Genomic DNA, 15190 nt, shown 5'->3' on the forward strand with positions numbered 1-15190 from the left:
ACTTTATTTTCTCAATTGATATATATTTCATTGGTAGTTTTGGTTAAAGTTAGATATTATATGTATATAACCACAAACGCAAATAATAACAAAAATTTAGAACAGAAAACGCACATGCATGATTTATAGTATTCTTAAATTGAATATTAGTGCACTCTCTAACAGAGGCCGTAGTCAATAATTTAGATCTTTTTATATATATTTCGAGACACATTTAAGATCATATCTTATTAATTTTAATATTACAGGGAAAAAAATGTTTTCAGTTAAATGCTCGTATTTCAAATTGATAAAAGACAATATTCAACATAGCGTTACAAGACAGACAGAAAGAAAGAGTCCGGGATATGATTGTGCGGCGTGTATAAATAAAAATGCAACCTTTCAACATATCGTTTTACAGTTTATATTCTAGCATATTATTATATCTATGATTAAAATATTACAAATATATCTTCTTATTTCCAATTTAAATGTGGACTTTGAAAAGGGTTATTTAATTCATCTGATGAATTTTTATGTTTGATTGTAATGGGTATCTTTATATGGAGAGCCGGTGCTCGTTAGTGAACCGGTTACGCGCCTATGGTTAAATCCAAATACTTCTTCTGTTAGGTTTTAAAGAACATTTTTACTATCCTATGAGTCGTTGTAGGATACAACAATGTAATTCAAACACATCATGACATCTTTTATAGACACACGTAAAATTTGGCACGCCGATAAAAATGCCATATTTCTGCTCTGTTGTATTACAATAAGTTTTATGGTTTTAAAGTTGGTTATTCAATTTGCATAAATGATAACAGACAAGTATTACACATTGATCAAATAATGTGTTTAATCATTTTGCTTAACATGTGTATTCTGCTGTTTAATTTTTATAACAAATTACTGCTAACAGTCCTAGCTTACAGCTTATGTGATATTCATATTCTATTCATAGATATAAGTTACGTTCTTCAAATAGTACATTTTGGGTATTTTTTTTTCGGTCGGTCATTTAATTTGTGTAAATAAAATTTATTTAATGTTTTATTGACATAAATAAGATATGCAATAATCAATCTTAATTCAATATGCATTCCTGAACAAAAACACTATCGAAGGAATTGTGATATTTAAAGCGTAAACAATTATTAAACATTTTTTTTGTCTGATGACGATATCACATTTCAACTGAACATAAGTTTAAAATACTTTACCGAAACGATTGTTGTGATAATGCACAAACCGTGCAATCATCAAACAAACAAAAAATGGATCACAATAATTAATTCACAGTTGAATTGCAATGTTTTACCGTTAATAATGTTAAATCTAAAATATCTTGAGTTAATTAAAACAACTAATAAACCATAAGATATGTTCTAAATTAAAGTTTGATTGTTTGAGAAGCCGGTTTTTTCAGGAAATCATGCTGTTTTGGTTATATTTGCCGAATAAAATACCGTTTTTTATTATTTCCATTGGTAAAAAAAGCGGCCACGAAATAACCATCTGGACCGGGTTGTTCAAAACATTTGTTAAAATTAACCAATGGATAGCTTATCCACTGGCTAAATCCTTAACCAGCGGCCAGCTAACCAGTGGATAAAATTCCATTGTTCAATAGTTGGATAGTACACTGGCTACCTAACCAGTGGATAGCGTATTTATCCACTGGTTAAGTACCACAATGCAACAGGGTTGGTTAGTGATTCTGGAAACAAAATGGCTTTTTTTTTAATGAATAATAAATTTATTAGAATCAAAAAGCTCCCAAAAAATAGTTTTGCATGTTTTGTGCTTTCATATTTTTGGAATTAAACAAAAAGTATATCAGAGGCCTTAAAGAATTGATAGATTTATTTTTCCCTAAGACACACATAAGAAAAAATTCAAAAACAACTTTTTTTACAATTTTGAATTGAAATTACTTCCATTAGATGGGTAATGTTCTAACTAAGAAAATGAGTACTGACACTTGTATGTTTTATTAAAAAATAAGAAAGTTATGACTGTTTAACTGAATTTTCTGAACTACAACAACAACAAATTTAGATTGAAAAAGGGTTCTAAAAGCACTTTTTTAGAAATGTTTCAATTTAATCCTATGCATTTCATATGAAATGTTCTAGTTAAGAAAAATAAACATATATTTGTAAGAAAAATCTGGTTTTAAACAAGTTTTAATGATTTTTACTGTTTTAATGATGATGACTAACCACTGGTTAAGGGCATTATCCGGTGGTCATAGGACTGGTTAAAGTTAACCGCTGGATAACGCATTTTATCCGTTGGATAAGTTTTGAGCAACAGAATTTATCCAACAGACAAAATTTAACCAGCGGATAATGAATTTAACCACTGGTTAACACTAACCAATGTTTTTAACAACCGGATCCAGGCGGACAAACGGCTTACTGTGTGCAAAATATTATTACCCCAAGAACAAAATAGGCGTACAATGTTCGTGTTTTAAATTAGCATTTTGTGATCGCTCTGTGTTTTATCAAAACAATGCTGGTGGGGACATCTGGATATTAATTCAGACGCACATCAGGCTGTATGATTGTTTTATTCAATATGACTTTGTATTTAACTTTCAATCAAATAAGTTCATAAATATCACAATAAATAATACAGAATTAAAAAAATATAATTATACTATAGCTTGGTTTAATTATTACGTTATCACATGCGTTATTCAAATTCGTTCATTTAGAACACCTTTTTTCATTTTTCATGAACCATGTTTAATTTGCCAAAGTAATTCGAAGATGAAAAAAAAATTGTTACTCTTATTTATTTTGTTATTGGTGATGTTGAAAGTAAAAATCAGATAAGCCCCTTTAGAGCATAGATATGGACATTTCATTTAAATTCAAAGAGTTGGCGTTCACGGTCGAAATCATTTCTAATCTAAGTCTCTGGTTGAATTACCAAATACCTTATTTATGGCCTTAAGTCCTGCTTCTTTTCTTTATTTTGGAATTAGTCCATAATGTAATATAAAGGTCTTGAGCTAGTTCAATAGTTTTTTTTAAAAGGTTGTTATGTCAAATTTTAATACAAAACACCAATTATTAAAATACTATTGTCAGTTCAAGTGACATTCAACGAATTGATCTTAAGGGCCAGTCAATGTCTTATTCCGTACAATTAATGCAAACAGACTTCCTGTAATTTCCTCCTTATAAATTTTCTTATAATTTAATTGAGCGGTTTTAGTCTTTTTCAGACAATTCTATAAGCTTACTTTTTCAGTTTAACCGTTTTATTTAACATTTTTTTGTAATGACTTTGAAGAATTTCTTGTCATATTGACTTGCCTTGTGGTAATGGATGTTAATATTTAATTAAAGTAATAACTTTACCCATGTTATAAAAGAATGCTAAGTTAGCAATTGTTAATACATTAATTGTTTATATATGAATTGTTTACATATAAGAACAAACGTGTGTCGTATGAAATGTTTAGATACATTTGCCCCATATCATATATACTATTTGAAGAAGTTTGCAGTGGTCATATGGCATGGAATGATAAAATAACGTTAATATAAATAAGTACAGTAAACCACCGAAAAGAGATATTACCTAACAAAACAATCCACTATTCAAAGCACGGGCATTTCTTAGGTCTGATAGTCCCCGGGTTATTTTCAATGTTTCATACATAAAATTATTGAGACCGGTTTTAAATTACAATCATATTTGGAAAGAAATAAGACAGAGTACAAATTGTTTTCTTGGCCTGATACATTGGTAAGAAGGTAATAATCTCCCAAAACATCAACATTTATGTGCAGCAGGTACTGGAAACTTTTCATGAATTATTCTACCTTGACATTAGTTTATTACAAATATACTGAACAGTCAACAAAGGTATGGATACTTCAATTCGTAAAAGGAACGTATAGGAGTTTCTTGTTCAAATATTTAAAAAAAAGATATCTGAATATTTCCTACATCTCTAACCGTTGTTTGACGCAGTATTCAACCTTCATAAGAAAGATAATTATTTAACATAGACAGTTGTTCGGATCAAAATTCACTAGGAGACAAAACTGAAAATAAAACTTAAGGTCTCCAGTCGTTAATACTTTAAGGAAACAATTAATTAATTAATTTAATAATAATAATAATAATAATAATAATAATAATAAAAATTGCAAAATAAGGGATTTCCCTCGTTAATAAATTTGATACATTATAAATTGACACTGAAATTATTTAAATAGTCTAAGAGATTTTTGAAGTCGATCACAAACCAAATTATTATTCTTTAGTATTTGTCAGGTAGAGAACAAATAATTTGCTAACTAGTGACTCATTTAAGTTGCTAATTGTCGTATTCAATAAACCTTTGAAGTGGTATGTTGCAAAAACGTTCAATGTAATCATTTATCTAACCTGAATTATCTTATTGTATCACCGATTTGGCATCAACTCATTTGTAAATGTATAATGACTATAAAATAACTACAATCAATACGGTATGCGCTTTGCCAATAGCTTAGTTTTAACATGCATTGTCAACTGTCATTTTATATTTTGAAATTCCTCGTAGGCACCTTTTTATGTTAAGTTTTGATATCCCTAAAATGAACTCCGCTATGATACATCGTTTGATTATATAATTAAAAACAATGTAACATCTTGATATTTTGGCGTCATGGTGTCTCTATATAAAAGGTTATTACAAGTTCATCTGATGATAGAAGACACTCAAAAGAAATATGTCTATAAGATAAAAATACAACTGAAGACATTTAATAGAATTTAAGATAAATAAATTCAAATTTTATTTGAAACGAAAGAAAAACTTTTTAACAGTTTTACACATCATCGTGTTTATAAAAAGTACAAAGCTAAGGATTGACTTTGACAATTGAAAGAAACCATTAAAACAAGGAAACAACCAATAATTGTTGATTCAATCCATCAAAGACGACAGAATTTATATTTTACTGGTAGCAATATGTCAAATAGGTCGCAAAGAAAACATGTCTTCCTATTTCTCATTTTTCACAGTTTTCAAAGCCCAAGTTTTAGTTCTGTTTTTTTTTCCTTGTTTTTTCTTTTGCTTGAATCATTTCTATTTTTTAAATACGGCCATAGATATTCGAGAAAAATTGTATTTTGTCTTTCATCTTGTGATAGATACAGTAATTTCTCTTTATCATTAAATTAATAAGAATGAGTGCGATTTAAATAAAATTACATTTACTCTCGAACACATGATGTTTTTATAACAATACATTGCATTGTTTAAGAATTAGATGATAGGCAATAAGCATATTTCTCCAGTTTTTAATACAAGTTTGTCTCCAAATTAATGTCTGACAAAATACATTAATTCTTAAGGGAAGTACAATTACAGATTGAGCAATTTTTTCCACCAACATTTAATAATGGTAGCGCATTTAAGTCAGTTCAAAATGTGTTGTTTGTTTATTTGATTAGGTTTTAAGTAACACATACACAGTATTTGTCAAAGGCGACGTTCCAGCTTCACTGCTGGAGGAAGACCCCAGACGCCCTTGTGCATTATTTAAGTCACGATCGGGCACCTGAATAGAACAACCAAAACGCGTATTAAATAGTTATGTTTCTATCGTACATTCTGAGTGGTATTTTTATAATGCACTTGTCAACATTGGCCTTTTGTGGTGTGTATAATTATAAACATCATCTATAATTACATAAACATGTAAGTGACACAGACTTTATTTCGTTTCAAACTGGAAAAAGAGAGTATTAATTTGTACTGAAAATATGCTATAACGCTCGACGGAAAGTGTTATACACGTAGAGTGTTAAGAATGTTTAGGAAAGTTAAATACATACAGAGTTTTATATTATATCAAAATAGGAAAATAACATTTAAACCATGTTCTGTTTAAAGATAAAAATTATAATAATTATCATGTGTTCATTCTTACGTGAGTGATTGTCGTAAAGCCGTAATAAAATATTTATAGCCACATAAAGCCATAGAAAAAGAACATTCTGGCAACAAAATAGATTGCACGCATATTTTTTGTCATAATAAACAAATATACATATTTATAATTGTTTTAAACATACTTCTAAAACATTTTTACCTATATAAAATGGGCCGAAATCTATTCACGGCATATTATCAACACTGGTCTAAACGTTTAATTATAAATAAAACAAAAACCTATCATCAGAACCGATATGTGTATTTGTTACAGTTAAGTATTCATTGAAGCACACACAAAAGGCATTGTTTTATGAAAATTAGATTTAAATACTATGCAATGCTTTTCAAAATAAAGACCGTACTTTAGTCTTTTGTTTAATTGTTTCAGCCAACAATACACTCACATCGACTTATATCAAACAAGGATCAATATAAATATTTTTATGTCAATTTGATTCGTTTAACAATTCCGTCTTTTATATTTGTTGGCATACATGAATTGTTTATGTGCGTGCATTGCATCTAAATTATAATCAGATAATGTATTTATTCATTGTTTATGTTTACTATAATGAACAAACGTTCTGAATAAGATGAAGTTAAAATGATATTTTAATATTCGACACATTCATATGAAAATCTGGTAAAAAAAATCCCACAGAAGTAAAAAATATGCCTTATAAAAACTAAACCGAGGTCTAAAACCCTAAAATCTTTAAATCTGATTTTTTTTATTTATCAACTTGTGCTTTTTTTGGTAAAACGCCAAATATAATAAGCAATCATATCCGGTACTAATTTGAATCGTCTTTCAAAGCGGTTTTTGTGGCCTATTCGGATGAAAGCGTTGTAACTCCTACATTTTTGGATCAATTTGTGATATAGATGTGATTATAACTGAGAAACGGAGTGAGTAAATAATTTTTGCACGAAGGATAAGGGACAAATGCATCGTAACTCATCCCCCACTAGCACCAGTTCAAGCGTGTTTCAAAATTCAAAACTATACATTGCTGGGATCACGAAAGATTATTCATATTTTTATTTGAATAGAAGAAAAACCGTGCGCTCTCCGAATTTAACTTTACCCTTATTTGCCAATATTAATGAACATTGAAAATATGCCAGAGAATTGCACAAATACTTTCACAAGTAAAGTCACAAATGTTTGTACTGCAGCAGCTATGTTTAGCCTCGTTTTTATGTAAAGAAATATTTACAACTTAAGTGGGTAGACAATTCACTTTCCGCATTGCCATAAATAAAGATATGTGTGGTTAAATATAACGGAATAGATTCAGGCTAATAAAAATAAGCATGTTTCTCAGTACAAGTAACTTGAGTATATCTACTTTATTTATAATAATGACACTACCCAAAGCCTACCGAATATTTATGCAAAATAATGATTCACGAGACAGTAAGGAGGACATTGTTAAATTTAGCAATGTCGATTTGCATATGTCGTTACTTTCTCCATTAACCTTTCAAATTTTCCCCAAAAATATCAAAATATCTCAAGACTATCACAAGAGATCAATTATTATATCAAATTACAACAGAGATTTACATTTAGAGAAGAAATATCACAATTAAATACACACAACATTGAGTTTCGAATCAAACTAGCCTTTATAGAGGAGATAATAGAATTTGCAAAATATGTCTCGCCTAAAACATAGACATGATGTGTTTTTTAAGCCAACCTCAGTTGTGTCGTATGTTTTATATGTAGGCGCCTAAGATGAACCACCAATCATTTATAAGCTAGCTGGACAGCTTCCTAACATGACCAGTTAAAAAAGTTCCAGGCGGTATTTTAATCAACAGCGGGGTGGGGGTGGGATGGCGGGTAAGTGGTCTTAGATAAACCACATTAAACACACGACCAGTCGTCACCATTTTTTTTTGTTTTATGTAATTGAATGGTATAACATTACTGGTAATGTAATGTCTATAAGTTGTCCAATTGGTATGAATATCACGATTTTCATTTCGTTTCATTCGTTTCAAAAAACATTACCGTTGTTAAATAGTTTGTATATTTGTAAACTTTAAAGTTCCTCTAGGATGTATCCGGATTAAAACATTGATGTGACACCAATTATTTCATCAATATGTAGCAATACTTAGTCACTTTAATATAGCTAAGCTTATCTTCGCCAATTTAAAGTTGCCCTGTATATCTTTGTAAAATCATTCACATAAACTGCACAGCTACATTTTTGACATCTAGACCTTTTTTTCATTTTGTTTTGAATATTCTACTAGTAGAAATTTTTTGATGAGAGTGATAACCAACAGATTTCTTAATTTTAATGGTTTGTATAAGGTATGAATATAAATAATGAATAAGTAGAAACAAGATTCTCAGTCTGAACAAACATCCACGTTATTAACATCCGGATAGATTTATTTTTGCAAAGATAAATGGAGTAAAAGCAGGCAATACCCAATGCACACATGTGTTATCAATACAAATGTTTTGGTAAAATTAAATCAGTTTGACTTTTTTAATTGCTTATCTAAACAGTCAGTCAGGGAAATACCGACACATGAAAACTGTCAGAGCAATTTTGCAGAAAATAAGACATTTCTAAACATTTTAAAAATGAACAAGTAACGAGCTGGATGTTGGTCTTGATGTTGTTTTTCCACATAAAATTCAGGAATATGTTAAAGGACAAATAACAATGGACTAGGACAGCGCTGTATAATTAGTTGGTATTCTATTTATAAACATTAAGAAATGATAAACATCGCTTTCACTTTGATATCTAAAACTAAAAAATAGTATATCAATGCAATGAAATATTTATTAAGCATATTACATATTTGTCTTTGGTGAAACATGTATTATGTTATCAAAAACATTACAAGTGGTTGATAAGGTAATATCTTTAATTTCTAGTAAGAAAATTGTTGTTTTAAAATTTGTTAAAATATATTAACATCATTTTGATAAACTCGTTCAGTGTTTGGAATTATAGGTAGTGACAATATATCATAAAACGTATCATGGACTTGAGCAAGATTTAAAAAATTAAAACCACCAGATTCAAACGTTATCCAATTGTCGCCAATGTGAGCAATTTATATTTTTATATCAGTATTCGAGCATATGACTGAAAAAATACATGCATACACATGTGTTATTTAATCATATTTAATATAAATGGTCTATAATGGAAGGTTTGTATACAATGAATAAATATGTTGATGATATTTAATATAAGACGAATACCACGAAATAAATATACATGGACGTTGTTGGCAAGTGTGAGATATTTTTTGTTCAATACCAGATATATTTATAAAAGCAGATAAAACAATGTTCTAGAATATAGATAATATTAGTCATTATATATATGTTCCCTTTAAATCATAAACAATTTAGTAGCATATTTGTTCAAGAGCATACAAAGAATACATTTCTATTGTTTTATAGATATTTGAAATATGTATGTGCAACTGTTGACCCATCCATTTTATGTAATGGTTTTCCCCCAAAAAGACTAACATTGGCCATAATCGTAATAAATGGGTCATTTCAGGAAAGTAATAATTCACGATCTTCAATATTATTTATCGTACATGACCGAAATTCAGTACAAAGTGATTAAGGATAAGTGGTTTTAGATAATCCAATGCCCAACATTTCGAAAGTAAAAAGTACATAATAACGTTTCGGAAATAACCGTTTTGCTACGACATTAGCCAATGTTAGATTTTTTGGTGGGAAAGCATTACCGTAAGACTACTTAACGTTTAAAGTTTCAGAAATATAATTATCGATAACATTTTTACATGACACAATTGAATTTTTCCGAGCAATAATGTCAAATAACAAAGCACTCATATATTTAGATTTTCACATTTAAAGTTGTTTGTTATAATAAATACATATTTATTTACCGTATTATGTTCTTCTTAAATCCATTTTCAGGTTTAAATAAATGTTCCTTGATAATCTTTAAAATGTTTTCATTTCAAATGTTCATGTAAAACCATGTTGTAACAATTAAAATTAAAATTAAATTATCAAATCACATTTAACACAAATGACTCAGTCTAATCTTATGACAACAGTTGTACAATATATTTTCTCATCTATGCCGAATCTCTTGAAACATAAATATTGTCATTATTATATTTCCTTTACGCTTGACGAAGCCGCTTGCCTGTTAGCCAATGAAAATTAATGAACTACCTCAAGACAACTCAATACTATATAAATTAATTATCTATATAATTAGTAGGTATGTCATTGTTTAAATATAAAAACCTCATTTAAATATATATGCCATGTTTCCGTTTTGCGTTGTCACAAACAAACCAAGAAAACCCATAACGTGTTAATCCATTAGTTGCGAATAACCGTCGTCTATTTAAGATTTATGTGATAAATCCGGTTTATCAGAAACTTGATCTAACTCAAACACGTAATTGTTCAAGCTTGCTTCTCTGCCTTATGCATTGTACAGTCATCATGATTTAAAGATTTAAATCTGAAGTTCTCACAAAGGCCCAAAATTATGTATATTTTATCATTCAAATGTTAAGTTCTAACTTTAACTCATCAGTTGAAATTTAAAACAAGTACTCATGTAGGACCGACTAAGTGATATATTACTTTATTATCCCTTTTGGTCATTGGTTAAGTTAAAGTGATAGTCTAGCTCAATAAAGTATTTTTTATAGAAGACAAAATGCCATTTCTTTCCTTTTTGCAACGTGTAAGACAATTTGTTGTATCATTTAAAAAAAACTAATGCACTCATATATAATGTTCTACACAGGTAAAATGCACCACATGTTAAACGTATGTGACACATATGTTTTACATATGGTAGAAACATATGGTGTCTCAAAGAAAAGTACCTCATATGTTTTACATATGGTGCAGACACATGTTTTTCATATGGATACATTTGAATAACGTATGTTTTTCATATGGTAAGAAACATTGTTTCTGCAAGAAAAAGACACTGTATGTAACATATATGGTATTCCTATACATATGGATTCACATGAATCATGTTTTTCATTACGAATGGTAAATTGTGTTCCAGAGTTTGGTTTGCTTGAACTTGATAATTCATCACCATACTAAGTGAAATTATATATATGTTTATAAATATACTTACAAAACAATTTTCAAATATCAAAGAATATCTAAAATATGTGCTGCAAACATTTTTCCACATTATTTCTTATTGAAAAATTTGTCTTAGACTTAAATATATAGAAAAACAAGGGTGCCATAGTCACAAAATACGCCCGTTTACGAAAGCTTTAGATGGAGATGGGGGCATTATGGATAAGTGTTATCTAGCAAGCAAGTTTTTATCCTTGGCACTGTGTTGTTAAATGAACCTTAAAACAAATCAGTAGGGAAGATATGCACAGGATGTGTGACCTTGACCTTGGTCGCAGGGACCTGAATTTTATGCACGGCACTCAGCCTCACAATGATGAACATTTGTGCCAAATTATATTGAAATCCCTCTATGCATGTAGAAGTTTTGCTCCAGACAAGTGTTTTGCTATGAGCTCTAACTGTGACCTTCACCTTTGACCTAGAGACTTGGTTCATGTGCAGGGCACTACGTCTCATGGTGGTGAACAATTCTATAAAGTGACATTAAAATTCCTCCATGCATGTAGAAAATATGCTCCGGACAACATCTGGATATTTAATCATCTCCAGTGACCTTGACCTTGCAAATATTAACCTAAATTAAATGTGTAACACCTGTAGTCATGATAGTTACCATTTGTGCTACAATCCATCAATGACTAAATGGTCCTTATACACCTCTTCAAATTTTTATTTGAACTTTGACTTCTATGTGTAACCTCGACTTTGGTCGCAGGGATCTGAATTTTGCGTGCGACACTCAGAACATTTGTGCCTAGTTATATTGAAATCCCCCTATGAATGTAGAAGTTTTGCTCCGGACAAGCGTTTTTCAATGAGCTCTAAGTGTGACCTTGACCTTTGACCTGGAGACCTGGATCATGCATGGAGCAATACACATCAAGGTGGTGAACATTTCCATAAAGTATTATAAAAATTCTTCCAGACATGTAGGATATATGCTCCAGACAAAATCTGGGTATTTCACCATCTTTAGTGACCTTGACCTTGCATATATTGACCTAAAGTACATGTGTCATAGCCGTAGTCATGATAATGACCATTTGTGTTACAATCCCTCAATAAATGATGATTAAATCGTCCCTATACACATCTTCGTATTTTTATCTAAACTTTGACCTCTATGTGTGGCCTTGACCTTGGCTGCAGGGACCTGAATTTTATGCGCGACACTCCGTCTCACAATGGTGAACATTTGTGCCAAGTTATATTGAAATCCCTCTATGCATGTGGAAGTTTTGCTCCGGACAAGCGTTTTTCAATGAGCTCTAAGTGTGACCTTGACCTTTGACCTAGAGACCTAGTTCATGTGCGTGACATGGCTTCTCATAATGGTGAACATTTCTATGAAATTTCATTAAATCCCTCCATGCGTGTAGGAGATATGCTCCGGACAAAATCTCGATATTTCATCATCTTTAGTGACCTTGACCTTGTATATATTGACATTAATTACATGTATCACAGCCATAGTCTTGATAATGACCATTTGTGTTACAATCCCTCAATAAATGATGACTAAATGGTCCATATAAACATCTTCATATTTTTATCTGAACTTTGACCTCTATGTGTGACCTTGACCTTGGCCGCAAGAACCTGAATCTTGCGCGCGACACTCCGCCTCACAATGGTGAACATTTGTGCCAAGTAATATTGAAATCCCTCTATACATGTGGAAGTTTTGCTCCGGACAAGCATTTTTCAATGAGCTCTAAGGGTGACCTTGACCTTTGACCTAGAGACCTGGTTCATGTGCGAGACACTGCTCTTCATAGTAGTGAACATTTCTATGAAGTTTCATTAAAATCTCTCCATACATGTAGGAGATATGCTCCGGACAAAATCTGGATATTTCATCATCTTTAGTGACCTTGACCTTGTATATATTGACCTAAATTATATGTATCACAGCCAAAGTCTTGATAATGACCATTTGTGTTACAATCCCTCAATAAATGATGACTAAATGATCCATATACACATCTTCATATTTATATCTGAACTTTGACCTTTATGTGTGACCTTGACCTTGGCCGCAAGGACATGAATCTAGCGCGCGACACTCCGCCTCACAATGGTGAACATTTGTGCCAAGTAATATTGAAATCCCTCTATACATGTGGAAGTTTTGCTCCGGACAAGCATTTTTCAATGAGCTCTAAGTGTGACCTTGACCTTTGACCTAGAGACCTGGTTTACGTGTGCGACACTGCTCCTCATAGTGGTGAATATTTCTATGAAGTTTCATGAAAATCCCTCCATACATGTAGGAGATATGCTCCAGACAAAATTGGACGCCGCCCGCATGCCCGCCTGCCCGCCCGACTGCCCGCCCGCCAGGGGCGTTCCCATAATACGTCCCGTTTTTCAAACGGGCGTATAAAAACGTTTTATTACCTCAATTTATTTACATGAAATTTAAAATTCTGAAATATTTTTTTTATAAATAATGCTTTTTGGAACTAACAAAATTGATAAATCTTAAACATTAAGTTTGTTTTTATTAAGTGAACATTTTAACAATTAAGAACCCAGGGTCACATTTTACGGGTCACTTCATGTTGGGTTCTTGATTGTTAAAATTTCACTTAATTAACACTAACATATACAAAGGGAAAAATCATAAATAAAAAAGAACAGCAGACTTTTCTCCCCCTTATCAGTTTATCACCCTGACGATTCACCCATACACTGTTTCTTCCCCTGACAGTTTTTCTTAATCATGTAAAAAACACATGCAAGTTCACATATATTTAACATATGAAAACTTATTCATATGAAAAGAATGTGATAACCATGAGTTTTACATATGTTTGTTGGCATATGATTCTCATATGGTCCTGTTTAATATATGTTTTTGACAAATGGAAAACATATGTTCTTAAACACATGTTTTTCAAAACATATGAAACACATATGTTTTACATATGGAAAACATAAGCTGAACCAAACATACAACAAACATGTGGTGCATTTTTACACGTGTATAGATCAATTATCAAAATATTAATATTATTCGTTGAACTTTTTAAGACTGAATCATCTTATTAAAGACTTTTAGGTTTAAAAGAAAAACTACTACAGTAAAAACCGTCAATTATACACTATATATCTTAACCTACAAATACTATATACATGTATGTTAAAATATTTAATCAGATGAGAGCAAAACATTTGTTTCTGAAGAAATTTAATATGAAGTTCTCTTTGGTCTGATTTCAATATTAATTACATGTATCATATAAGAAATAAAGTCTTCGCAAAATAAATGTGCTGAAAGCAACATTGAACCTAAGTAACTCTAAAATTTACTTTCACACCTTATTTCATACAATAACCGGGTAATAACATACAAGTATTTTTACACCTTGTTAAATCAAGTGTAATGCCTAAGATCATTCAATCAGATAATAACAACAAATGTGTGGACTTGAAAGGTGTTGACTTTAAAATCAGTGGTCTCAATAGTGAGTTCAAATAAAGAATAAATCACAGAATTTGGACTAAATCTGGTGGTCTTAAAAGTGGATAACCGAGGTGGTCTTAATTCTGGAGCATGTAACTATTGACATCAAGAACCGAATTTTTCGTTCGTTTAAAAACTGGTCTTAATAGCGGGGTGGTTTTAAATCTGAGTTGATCTAAGTAGGGACTCTAGTGTATTTCATTTATTATATAAATAAATTAATGTAATTGACAGTGCCATTAGAGAGTTAATCTTATATTTGCAATGTTATCCTTTATACAACATGAACTTATTCATAGAATTACCAGTGTTAGGTCATAAATCTTCATTTTCAATATCAATAATTTTATCCATATTACATGGACTGTTGGATTTTTTAAAGCGGCGGTTAGCTTTTATTTTCTGAAGTAAAACAATAAGGTATTGATTCAAACTAAATATTTCAATAATTCTCTCCGCATGACAATTATATGAAATTATTTATCTAAAAGTAACATATTTTATTTTAAGAAAAACTGAATGCCACTTTTATTTCAGATAAGATATTAAATGTTACAAAAATAGCACCATTCATTCGAAGGTGTTGTTAGGTTATACAATTACATATAAATAATATGTAAACTTA

This window comes from Ruditapes philippinarum, unplaced genomic scaffold (genome assembly GCF_026571515.1).
Source record: "Ruditapes philippinarum isolate M1 unplaced genomic scaffold, ASM2657151v2 ctg3438_1_1_1_1, whole genome shotgun sequence".
NCBI lineage: Eukaryota > Metazoa > Mollusca > Bivalvia > Venerida > Veneridae > Ruditapes > Ruditapes philippinarum.